The following is a 13,647-nucleotide window of genomic DNA, read 5'->3' as shown; positions in this document are numbered from 1 at the left end:
CCTCAGCCTGATTCTAGAGAACCAGGAACCCATGTTCCCAAGTCCAAGATTGGGGCCTTGTTTGTCATTGAGATGTGTCATCCATCCAATTTCATTCTCTCCTGAAAAGCAAGATGCTTCTCTCCAGCACAGTGCACACCAATTCCCACTTGGGGAGGTGGAGTCAGGAGAGGGAAGCTGGGACTCAACTCTCATGGAAGGATAGAGGGATTCCTGAGGACAGGGAGACACCTTACTGGATTGTCCACTCCCATCAGCCCTGAACACATGCTAGGTAACTTCCCTGTCCTGCTGGTGAGCTGTGAATGGGCAGTGTCCACAGAGTCACTGTGACTTTTCTATCTGTGGCCTCCACCAATAGATATCCAGAGTCCTCCTGTTTTTGTCTTTTCCCCTCCCTTTCAATACCTGCTTTCATAAGCAGACTGGAAACCACCATGCTAAGGTTGCAGTGGCTGCCATGGTTGTCAGTGTCCCTGCATTTCAACCTGGACCAGAGCCCTAAGCCAGAGAGAGCCCTTAATCTCTCAGATACCGTCTACAAGGTGTGGGGTTAGAGGTGGAGAAGTTTCCCAGCACCACCTCGCATCTCTGAACCCTGGCAAGTCCTGGCCCACCTACTTCCTCAAGCTCTGAGATGCTGCCCTTTTAGTAGTGAGAAGAGGTGGCTGAAGACCTTGGAAGTGTCTGCTAGGCTGCGAGATCTCTGATTCCACTGCTGTGCAGCCTTTCTTTTGTCTCCAGTGCAGGACAAATAAGAAGCTTCTGGATCAGGTTGGTGTTGGTGACTGATGGTTGAGGTGGAATCAGTCTTTGGGGTGGGACTCTTCTAGCCCTTTGGGAGTTGGCTGAACTTGCCTCCTCATTTGGGAGGGACTGGTTGGCAAGCACTGGGGGTCCAGCCAGGTATGGTTTCCCAGACGATGGACGCGTCCTGAGGCCCTGGTTCACTAGTGTCTGCGTATATTGTCATAGCTCTTTCCTTCCATGATTTTCTTCCATGACCCCCACCCCCTCTTACCTTGGCGAAGGAGCATCAGACTCAAATTCTGAATGAAGAAGGAATTAGGGATAGGAATTGAGGGTGAAAAGAGCAAGGTCTTTGAAGTCAGACAGAATTAGATTCAAATTTGGGCTCAGTCATTGACTGTGTGAGCTTGGACAAGTTTCTTAACCTCTCTGGTCCTTAGCTCTCTCACCTGTAAAATCAAGGCTACTGCCTCATTGGGTTGGTACGTCAATCGCATGAAGCAGTGTATGTGAAATGTCCAATTGTGTGCCTGGTACTGATTAGCCAATGTTAATGCTTCTCTCTCCAAAGTGCCCCGTGCCCTGATGCAGCTGATCGATCGAGATGGTGTCACCCCGGTTACTATGGCTCTGTCTAAGCTCTGTTCATGAGCTCTGGAACCAAATAGCCCCAATTCTGGAATCACTGGCCCAACCTTGTGCCCGCCCCACCCCAAATATGTTCACAACAGGAAGGCAATCAAAGCTCTTGGCCCCTTATCAGTGTTCCCAGGGTTGACTCCCAAGTTTGCATTCCTCCAGAGCGCAGCCCAGAGTCTCCTCCAGCTTGTGAAATCTCCCAGACAGAACACGTGTTCCTGGCATCGGACTTACCCTGGTGCTTACTCTGACCGCCACATTCCAGGAGTTCCTTCTCTTCAGAGACCCTTTCTACTCTGTGTGGCCACATGAGCCTGATCTTTAGAAAATGACTTATAGTTCAAAGTCCCTGAGTTGCGTTATGACCTTGGACACTTTGGGAAAGTGTCAAATGAAGAATTTCCATCTATTTCCTCCTCCCTCTGTCCTCCTCTCCCTCCCTTCTCCTCTTCTCTCTCCCTCCACCCTTCTCTCCCACAAACAAGTACTGTTTACTTAGGCGGAAGCATAGTGCTAGGTGCTGGGGATATGGAACCAAAGCCACGATCCCTGGTCTTAAGAAGCAGAGACAAATGAGCAGTTGATTGAAACATGACTGCGGCCAGGGCAATGAGGGAGGGATGCCTAGCCGGGGGCCCCTGAGCAGGCACAGGACAGGGAAAGGGCGGGATCGAGATAGGGAAGAAACCTGGGAAGAGCTGATACCTGAGTGGAGACTTTGGACAGAGTGTTATCGAGGTGTTCCGGGCAGACTGGACCACATGGGAAAGGTCCAGGGCCAAGAGAGCATGACTCATTGGAGAATTGCAGGTGATGGGGGAGGGCTGGAGGGTGGGCTGTGAGGGGGGAGTTGGACAGGTTGGCAGATCATGGAGGGTCTTAAGATGTTATATTAGGGAGTTGAAGCTTTATCCTGAGCATAATGGGGACCCTGGAAAAGGTTTAACTGGGGAATGATTTGGTCAGATTTGCAATTTAGATAGAGTCATTTACTTCATACCCTATGACGTTAGACGTCAAGACCCATAAATGTGCCTGATGCCACCGAGCACGTGTTTCCCGCTGAGTCTGAGAGGCTCATGACTCAATCATGGTAGAAAGGCAGGGTGGGCAACTATTTAGGAATGGAGGAAGAGAGAGGCTAGGCGTTAGAACAGAATGGGCCGGGATAATACCGCAGTGCTGCATCTGATCCTGGCAGGTAGTTACAGTGTCTTTGTGTCAGAAATGCTGATGGGCAGTTCTGAGGATCTGCAACATCACTGGGTCCTTGCTGTCTCATTCTATCTGTATTTTATCATCCTCATTTTACAGATAAGGAAGCCAAAGCCTAGAGAGACCAGTAACTTTCGTGGTGTTATTAAGAATGAGAGCAGGGGGAGTTCCCTGGTGGTCTAGTGGTTAGGTTTCAGCACTTTCACTGCCAGGACCTGGGTTCAGTCCCTGGCTGGGGAAATGAGATCCTACAAGCTGCGCGGCAAGGGCAGGAAAAAAAAAAAAGAATGAGAGCAGGAACTTCAACTTCCCACCCGATGTTCTTTACCACCACTCCTGCCTGCCTGGGTTCAGTGGATGGGGAAATCCACAATACAAAAGAAACAGCAGATCCCAGAGTTATTCTTTTCTAGTTCTAGTATTTTTCACTAAAAAATTGGTGGTCATGACCCATAGATTAATTTCATGGCCCACTAATCGGTTACAACCCACAAGTTGATAGAACATGGACACTAAAATGAGGGCTGGGGCATGGGTGAGGTATTCTCTCTCCATTCAAAACGGCTTAGTTTTATCCTTTTTAAGTAAAACATGCATTTACCAGAATAGTGGCAAGAAAAAAAATTCATGGTGCAAAATGGAATAATGGATTTATTACATGATTGATATTAGTTCAGGAGTCATCTGTGGAGCATCTACACGGATTAAACCCTGGGGCACAGAAATGAATAAAAATATAATGCCTCTCTTGAGATGCATATACTCTAAGGTAGAAAGAAACCCATAAAGAGTCATTTTCAATGTAACTCAGTAAGCACTGGATAAGGGAACGTGTGTGTAATGAGAGCACGGAGCAGGGGCACCAACCCCAGATTGTGAGAGCTTCCCGAAGGTGACGCTGTCTCAGAAGAATTGTGAAGGCGGAGTAGGTGTTACCCGGGAGAAGAAGATTGTGTGGGATAGTAGATGATGGAGGTGGAGGAGGACAGAGAATCGAAGAAGGGCAGTCTTTGCAGCCGGCATCCCATGCTGGGCTCGGGGAATTATTGCTGCAAGTGTCAGAGGGGAGGCGGGGCGCGGTGGGAGATGAGACAGGAGAGGAAGGTGAGGATGGGAGCCTGGACTTTTTTCTCTAGGTGGTAGGGAACTATTGAAGTTGAAAAAGTGCTTACTTTTTCTTGGAAAACAATCAAATGGTCTCTACACTTTTTATTAATTTTTTTAATCTCTTCATTTTTATCTGCCTTTAATGTTATCCGAATTTGATAGATGAACCGTCGTTAGCATTGTGTTAATTTGTGTTTCCCTGACTACTGGTGGAGTGAAAGATTTTTTGTGGGTTTATTAGCTCTTTGTACTTATTCATGTCCTTTTCCCATTTTTCTTCTGGGATTTTAATATTTTTCTTATCGATCTATATGAGCTCTTTATATATTAAGGATAACAACCCTTTGTCATATTTATTGCACAGCCTTTCCCCAGCCTTGTCATTTGCCTTTTAGTTTTGTTTAGAATGGTTTCTGACATCCAGACATTTTAAATTTGGTGTAGTCAAATGTATTGATTTTCTTTCCCTTAGTGATTTCTTCCATTGCTTTTATGCTTAGAAAATCCTGTCTCATCCATGATCAAATAAATAGCATTGAAATGTTTGGAGAAGTGAAGTGCCGTGGGTGAATGATTGATAATAATATTCACAGGTTAGAGGTAGTGGTAAAACAAACCAACCAACCAGGTTGGAAGAAATCAAACCTTCATTTATTCACCCCAAACCCAGCTCAAGGTTAAAGGTAGGAACCAGAAGGGATCAAAGAGATGGATGAGGCTGCTGGGGAGAGGCAGGGAGAGTCTTAAAGGACTAGTAGGAGGTGGTGATGGGGGAGAGCATCACGGGGAGGAAGCTACATGTCCCAAGTTAGATTTGGAGGAACGTAGCATGTTTGGTTAGAATCTAACATGAGAAGAAGCAGGGACGGGAGACGGGGTTGGAAAGAGAATCAGGGAGAGCCAAGCAGGGCCCATAAACTATTCTCACTGTATTCTGAGAACACTGAAGACATAATCCAAATAATTCTTGGCGCCTCATGGAGCCATTTCATTTGAGGAGGCAGAGCCTGGGAGTCAAAAGTAACCGGAAAGGAAGACCGATGACAGACTTGACCATGGCACTAGTCTGCTTCCCCTTGGACGAGATCGGGCGGGTTCAGGATAGTATGGCCGGGTGTAGACTGCACTCCCTTCAGAGACTAGCCTCTCTTCATCTGGACCAGTTGGTGGGGAGATAATGTCATCTCTCATTCTTTTTTTTTGGCCGCACCGCGTGGCATGTGGGATCCGCAGCCAGGGATTGAACCCGTGCCTCGTGCCCCCTGCAGTGGAAGTGCAGAGTCTTAACCACTGGACCGCCAGGGAAGTCCCTGTCATCTCTCATCCTTTTCCCCTCTCTACCCTGGTGCCAAGAGGGAGTCTGGGTTTGGATCCTGACTCTGCCACTCCAGGGCCATCTCCTTTCCCACCTGCTTGCCTCCCTTCCTCCTGCAAATTCCATTCGACACATGTTCTGTGCCAAGCATCGTCTGAGTGGTGGGGATACAAGGCAGAGATAAACCGTACAATTTCTGCCCACGTGGGATCATAGACTAGTGAGGAAAAGCAGTTATCAAGCAAATGATTCTCTGAATCAGTGGAAAATGAAAAGTTTTTAAAGTATTTTAAGAAGAGAGAGAAAATCTAATGAGACATTATTAGGGAAACGGATCTATGTAGATGTCAGGGAAGGCTTCCATTGAAAGGGATCTACTCTCTGGAGGATAAGCGGGCGTTCAGAGGTGGAGGAATGGAAACCCAAGGAGCAGTCCATGCAAAGGTCTTTTGGCGGAAGGACAAGGAAGACAAAGGTGAAGATGAGGCAGGAGGTCAAACCATGCCCGACCTTTTAAGCCATGTGAAGGATATTGGTCTTTATCTGAAGAGCCATGTGAATCCATTCAAATGGTTTATTCAAAGCTGGTGGGGTTGGAGTGGGCTGGAGGTAGAGATATAATCAGAATTGTATTTCGAAAAGGACTTTTTGGCTTCTTTGTGGAGAACCAGTTAGATCGGGCCAGAGTGGATAGGGGAGACCCAGTGCTATAGCATTTGTCAAGGCAAAAGAAGACGATAGCTTGGTCTGAGCAGGGAGAGGGAGATGGAAAGTTCGGGGAGCGGATACATTTGAGAGAGGAAGTAAAAGAAATAGGACTTGGGTGGATTCGATATGGGGCAGTGATGCAGGATGATGGGGTGTCCAGAAAGACTCCTAGGTTTCAGGTTTGCACACCTACATGGCTATGAGAGTTTGGGAATAGGAATCACTGGTATAGGAAATGCCAGAAGAGGATCAGGTTTGGGGAAGAGGTTAAAACCATCTGCTTTGGATTTGAAGAGTATTAGGTGCATTTGAGATATCTAAGCTGAGTTTGATATAATGGTTTGAAGCTTAGAGAAGACTGGGCTGGAGATTTTTCAGAGGTCCTTATTGTTAGAGGTATGGCTAATGGGGTGATGCTAGGGAAACAGTATGGAGTGAAAACAGAAGAGGGCTTTAAGGCACTCTGACATCTAATATGATCTTGGGCCAGTCTAAGGCTGTTGTAGAGTTAATTTAATTGATTTATTTTATTTTTATTTATTTTTGGCTGCGTTGGGTCTTCGTTGCTGTGTGCGGGCTTTCTCTAGTTGCAGCGAGCGGGGGGCTATGCAGGGGCTACCCTTCGTTGCAATGCTCAGGCTTCTCGTTGCAGTGGCTTTTCTTGCTGTGGAGCACGGGCTGTAGGCGCATGGTCTTCAGTAGTTGTGGCACGTGGGCTCAGTTGCTGTGGCTCGCCGGCTCTAGAGCGCAGGCTCGGTAGCTGTGGCGCATGGGCATAGTTGCTCCGCAGCATGTGGGATCTTCCCGGACCAGGGCTTGAACCCGTGTCCCCTGCATTGGCAGGTGGATTCTTAACCACTGCACCACCAGGGAAGCCCCTGTTGTGGAGTTATTCTGATGGTGGTCTAAAATACCATATGCCCAGTGCCCAGCCTGCAGTATGCACTCAATAAATGCTAGGTACATTTCCCTTCTCTCCTTTTAACTACTCTGCTACCTTTATTTTATTTCTGTGTATTTTTTGGCTCTATGTGTTACAGCCAGAGACTTAAACCTAATTCTTGCAACTTGAGATGGCCCCAGGGTACTTGGTGTATATACTAGGCAAGCATTCTTCTCTTCCAAGACTCAGCCCTGGAGCGCCTACCTTTTTGAGAGCTCTCTGAAACCGAACTAAGAGAACTCTGGGCGTTTGTTTAGTTGACCAATGACCAACACTTGGAGAGCCAATTTTAATAGCACACAGAGCAACACCTCCCTTAGAATGATAATCACGCCACCTTTCATTTCTAGAACATTTTGTGTTTTTTTTTCAGAGAATTTTTACAGCGATTATCTCCATTGTTCATCACAGGATTTTTCATCATGAAATGCATTTGTATATTTTCTTTACCTCTAATTCTTTCCCCAGCACTGAAACAATAGCAGTTTGAGCAAATACACATACAGATGACTTAAGAATTCATTCCTCTCTTATACTTAACCTTGCTTTCTCTTGTTTTCTCATTTTATTTTCAAATTGTGAGTTTTATCTTCCAGGTCATATTCTTTGCCATGTTTCAGTGGTTCTCAAAATCACAGTTCTGTTCTCTCTTTATTTATTTATTTATTTATTTTGCCGTATGGGGGCCTCTCACTGCTGCGGCCTCTCCCGTTACGGAGCACAGGCTCCGGACGCGCAGGCTCAGCGGCCATGGCTCACGGGCCCAGCTGCTCCGTGGCACGTGGGATCTTCCCGGACCGGGGCACGAACCCGCGTCCCCTGCATCGGCAGGCGGACCCTCAACCACTGCGCCACCAGGGAAGCCCCTCTTTCTTTTTTTTTTGGCACCTGCCCTCTTCATCTCCTTTCACCGATACCAAGTCTTCTGGCCCCCAAAGCCCACCATTCCGGCACATTGAGAAACTCACGGTTTTGACTCCTCTTCACCTCATTTCTCTCTGAGCCAGGTGCTGTTTATTCTGCACTGAAGCTTCATGTTAGCTTTAACTAGAGATTTGTTATGCAAGACAGCCTCATCCAGGTTCTTCCTTTGCCCCTGGCATCTTAAAAGACTGTCTGCTTCTCAGCCTCATATCACTCCCTTCTCCGCACCCCCTTCTGTGTAATACTTCCCCGATTTTCCTTTCTCTATTCTTGATCTTCACCTTGTGCTCTCTGTGTTCATCCTCTCATTAAACATGTATGGAGGCCCTGCGATGGATCAGACTGTGCTGGGCTCTGGGGATTCAGATACCCATGACCTGGTCCGTGAACTTGAAGTGCCCACAGTCTGCAATAGTGGGTTGCAGACCCAATGGCACGTTTGAATCATTGAATTAAAAAAAAAAAAGTCAAAGTCCTGGCCCTAGAGATTCTGATTTAATCGGTTTTGAGTGGGACCCAGGAATTATTATTTTTTAAAAGAGATTTTAATGTGCAGCCAGGGAGGAGCACTACTGGGCTAATGGATGAGACAGATGTGTAAATAAATGATTAGAATACAACGTGAAGGCAGGGGGAAGCAGACGGCTGGAGAAGAATAAAGAGAAGCCCCTCATTCAGCCCCGAGCAGACGACTCAGGGCCCCCTCCCGTTCTAGAGAACCGATTTTTAGTCGGATGGGAGAAATGAAAGCATCTCTCAAAGCAGAGTTACCTTCTGTCTTCTTAAAGGACAGAAGAGCAGTTATGAGCGTGGCCTTGGGAGTCAAGCCAACCCGCATCCAAATCCCAGTTTTGCCACTTACTGTGTGGCTTTAGGCAAATTGCTCACCCGCTCTTAAGTCTCAATGTTCTTGCCAGTAAAGTGTGTGTGTGTGTGTGTGTGTGTGTGTGTGTGAACTGAGGGATCTAATGTCTGTAGAGTGCCTAGCCCACTGCCCTACACCCAGTCGGTGCTCAAAAAATTGTGGCTACAGACACTTCCAAGTGCCACATACGCACTAATGATGCTCAGTGTTTCTGCTTTCAGCAGCAAATACTCAAATGACTTTCTGTCTTTGCCCTATTGGTCCATACCCGCCTGAGGGTGACACACTTTGCTTGGGCCACCATCATGCAGTTTTCCAAGGCTAATATGTGAACCTCACCCTGCGCGGCACCTTCTTCAGGTTCTTTCTTTCAAATCTTTGGCATTTTCTTCGCCTCCAGAGTTCCCGCCGACATTTCTCCTGGCACAAAGCCTATTGTGGATCTGAGCGTGATGATTCCCCCAACACTTCTTCTGTGGGTCCCCCTGTAATTTCCCCGATGATGGCCGAGTGGTTCACTGCCATCCCGCATGGCACCCACTGCCTTATCTGCTGGGGCAACCCCCTCACGCCACGCTGGGTGCAGCAGCCTGGCTCCTCCTTGTGGTGGGATCAAACCACAGCACTGGGCTCCAGCTTGTCAGAGCTGCCCACTGCCCTTTCCACACGTACTGTTTTTATTTTTATTATTAAAAAATTTTTTTTAGTTGAAGTATAGTTGATTTACAGTGTTGTCTTAGTTGCTTGTGTACAGCAAAGTGATTCATATATATATATAGAATAGAATATATATGTAGAATATATATAGAATAGAATTTAAAAGAATCTGAAAAATATATAGAATAGAAAAGAATCTGAAAAAGAATATATATATTAAAAATATAAATATATATTTATACATTATACATATCTATATTAAGAATACATATTAAAATATATAAACTAAAATTTTTAAATATAATAAAAAATTTTAAATTGAAGTATAGTTGATTTACATGGTTGTGTTAATTTCAGGTATACAGCAAAGTGATTCCGTTAATTATATCTAGTCCTTTTCAGGTTCTTTTCCATAATAGGTTGTTTCAAGATATTGACTATAGTTCCCTGTGCTCTACAGTAGCACTGTTGTTTCTCTATTTTATATAGAGTACATGCGTATTGTGTCCTTGGCTAGCCCTCTCCTTTTCCCTTGACAGCAATCCAAGTTTGCTTGGTCTTGAGGCAGTTTGGAGAGCTCGGTAGCCAGACCCCAAGTCCTTGGGGGCACTGTCTTGGTTTTAGGGCTTGGTCAGTTCTAGAATTATGATGTTAGCTGGGAGACCATATTCTCCCTCCACAGCCTGCCCCCCACTCTCTCCGAGCCTTCCTTGCTCCTGGAACAGAGCTCTGAACACTGCTTGTTGCCTATACTTCTCCCTGGCACCAGCTTTATCTGTCTCTCCACTTTCAGCTCCACTGCTGCCCTCTGACCCCCACCCCACCGAATTTCCGAGGGATGTCTGCACCTGACCTTCCCCCCGCCTGCTACCCTGTCTTTCTCTCCTAATTACCATTCTGTTTATACAGACTTCTCACTTTGGTTCTTTCTTTTTAATTTTTAATTTTTAGTGGTTTCTGTTTCAGTCCATCACCTTTACTGTTTTTCTCTCTGCTCTTCATTGTTTACTTCTGCGAATGGGATTACCTGTTTTGCTCCTTATAACTTTTGGCTTTATTCTTCCCCGTGAGAAGCTTTCTCGGGTTGTCTTTCCAGGTGACCCAGCCCACCTGGAAAATGAACAAAACTTCCTTTCCCAGGATCACTGTTGTTGTTGGGCTGGTAATTTCCTCCTGACCTGATGGGACTTTGTGTAACCCCCATGCCCTCTCCTCGGGAGATCACTTCCCATACCCACCTTGCTGGAGTCCATGGGCCTGGGAGGTCCATAGGGGTAGCAATTATTGTTCCTGTTATGAAATTAAGAAAACAAGACTTAGCAGGGAGGAAATTGAGGCCCAAGAAGAGGAACTAACTCTCCAAGTTCGTGTGGCTAGTAACGGAAGACCTGAGAGGAGAAAGGACACCAAGGAATTCCCAGTTCATTGCCGGGCCCAGGGTTCCACCTGGATGTGATGCCTGGACAGGCAGCTCATGCAAGGGTGAGCTCTGGATCCCATTCTCAGGAAGGTACCGTAAACCCCTATTAGTGTGAGCCCATGACCCTGGCCTGCTGGTCTGTTGGGTTTATGTTTCAGAATGGCAGACAAATCACCATGTTTCTATTAATTTTTAGGATGTCAGCCACAAGGACTCTGGGAACAAGATTCAGCAGCATCTTTCCTTGTACCCCGGATATAAGGCATGCAGTCCCAACGGTTTTCTGGTTTGGATGTGCCTTTGGTCCAACTTCTGTGTTCTGTCTGGATGAGAAGTTCAGCGAGGAGGCCGGACTCAATCATTCCACTCGATTTAAACCTGGTGCTGTCTGCACAGGTGGGATCAGGTGTGTGTGTGTGTGTGTGTGTGTGTGTGTATGCACAAGTGTGCATCTTCAAGGGGAGGGATTTGCTCTTGCTTAAGCTAGGCTAAAATCGGAAGACCCATGTTGACGGGCAAGAGAAAATGTCTCTCCTTCTCACCTTCCTTTAGAAACTCCTCTCAAATGTGCTTTTCTCAAATGGAAGCATGTCGGAGGATGTGTAGTGTCTCCCTCCCTACTGTTCTTTGCTTCTGTCCAGGAAGAGGAGTGTTTGGACCGCTGGGCAGAAGCGGATGGTCACTGGGTCAGCCTTTAGTGGACAGGGCTACTGTGACTCCAAATCAGGAGCCGGGTGGGCTGCTTCCTGCTCAACTTCCCTCCCTCCTCAGCAAACCCTCCTCTTACTGTCTCAGCTTGGAGCATATTTGGTCCAGGCTCAGGGCTTCCTTCTAGAAGGCTTGCATCCTTGTCTATATAGCTGAGCTGAGCTTCCTCTCAGACCTCATCACTGTCTCTGCAGGCAAACTTCAGGGTGTGTGCGAGGAAATATGTCCCAATATCTAGATTTGGGAGTTAAGAAGTCCCACAGCTACCCTTGGCCTGTTCTGAATTCTCCAACACAAATTAAAGGAAAGCCTGTGGTTCGAGGTCTGCAACGTACCAGGGAAGATGATACTTACTTCCATTTGGCTTATAATCCTTGTGTGTCTGTGTCATGGGTTTATCTCATTGGAGCCTTTGGAGAAGAGGAGAGGAACGTGTTACCTGGAGCCCCTACCACTGGTCATCATGGGAAAGGTGTGATAAAAAGTCGTAAAAGCATAAACAGTGTGGAAGAGTCCAAAGGTAAACTCATTAAATGCAGAAGCGCTGAGGATGCTTAGGACGAAAAAAAAGAAGCCATCTAATCACTTATGGGATTTTTTTTTTTTTTGCGGTATGCAGGCCTCTCACTGCCGTGGCCTCTCCCGTTGCGGAGCACAGACTCCGGACGCGCAGGCTCAGCGGCCATGGCCCACGGACCCAGCCGCTCCGCGGCATGTGGGATCCTCCCACACCGGGGCACGAACCTGTGTCCTCTGCATCGGCAGGCGGACTCTCAACCACTGCGCCACCAGGGAAGCCCTCACTTATGGGATTTATCATCACAGTTCAGAGAGTGCTGACGCGGACAGAAACCTTAAGAAACAAGGGGCCTTGCATGGGCTGTGTCCCTACTGCGTGCTGAGCTGATTTAAACACCTTACGTGCATTATTTCATTTAATATTCACAACCAGTGAGCGATCTTACAAGAAGCCTGTGATTATTTCCACTGACCCTTGGTTTAAGGCAAGCAGGGTGTTGGCCCGAGGCCACAGAATGGCTTAGCAGCAGATTTGGGGTAAGAACCCAGGTCTCCGAAGTCCCATTTTCAGGTGCTTGCCTCCTATCTTGGTTCGCCCAGTTTAATAAAGGCTGGGTCTGCACATGGTCCCTGGCAGAGGGAGACGCTCCTCCCTGGTAGGGGCTGGCGTGGGGAGGACAGCCCTGTCCCTCAGGCCTCCGGTTGGCTGTAGAACTGTGGCCAGATGTACCCGTGGGTGTGACACTGTGTAGCTGTCCCCTTCTTAAGTACACAGAGGAGAAAATTTTCCTGCTTGGGGACAAAGTTCAGAAGGTGGGGCTGGGTGCTTTGGTGCTGGCTGGCTGCCAGCTGTGAATAATAAGCCATAACACCTGGAATATGGCACCGTAAGGGCCAGGCAGAGCAAGGACCCAAGTTCATGTACTTTGCTCTGGGTGTTAGGCTGCCCCCCTTTTCATGCTCCTAGCATATGGGGAGCTTGCAGTTGGGAGCCGGTGTATGTTATTCTTCCCTTCCCTTCAAGGTAAAATTTGAGATTTGTATCTATAGACGTTTTTCATTTTTAGGGGTTTTCCTGAGATCTATTCAAATCAAGTATGTAACTAGTGAGGACCTACCTCACGGTGAGGCCCCGATTAGGTATTGGAAGTTGGAGACCCATGACTCCTGCTCATGCCTTTAGACCTGACTCTGCCATCACCATCTCCCAGCTTTGGATTGGGCTGTTCCCTCAGCCTGGAACATCCTCTCTGTTCCTCAGTTCTCCCTCATGGAACCGCTCAAATGTTGCCTAATATGATAATAGCTAACACTTGCAACTAATTCCACGTGCCGGGCATGTTCTAAGTGTTTTATGTTTTTTCACTCATGTAATCTTCTCAACAACCCTGTAGCCCAGGTACCATTATTATTCCCATTTTGCAGATGAGAAAAATGAGGGACAGAGAGATTAAGTAACTTGTCCGAGGTTACACTGTCAGTAAGTGGCAGACCTGGAATTGTGTTCTGGTTTATTTCCAAAAACGGAAATGAAGAAGCATGGGTGGGGTTCAAATCCTGGTCCCATCACTTAAAGCTGATTTTCTCTTCTCTAAAAGGCGGTAATACACCCAACATCATATAGTCACTGAGGAGGTTGAAAAGAGTTAAACAGAGAAAGAATCGATCACTCATGCGTAAATAATAAATGTTAGCTTCTTTCACTTGCCTCTTCCAACTTTGGAATCAATGATTTGCGCGAACATAACACTTTAGCATAGAATAGGATGTCAGACCTGGGAAGGATCTTAGCTCCGACCTGCCTAGTCCAATGCATTGACTGAAGCGTGAGGAAGTGGTAGCACTTGCTCAGAGTGACACAGTAAGGTGGCAACTGT

The sequence above is a fragment of the Phocoena phocoena genome, chromosome 19 (assembly GCF_963924675.1).
Source record: "Phocoena phocoena chromosome 19, mPhoPho1.1, whole genome shotgun sequence".
Taxonomy (NCBI): domain Eukaryota; kingdom Metazoa; phylum Chordata; class Mammalia; order Artiodactyla; family Phocoenidae; genus Phocoena; species Phocoena phocoena.
Note: the sequence above shows the minus strand (reverse complement) of the source record.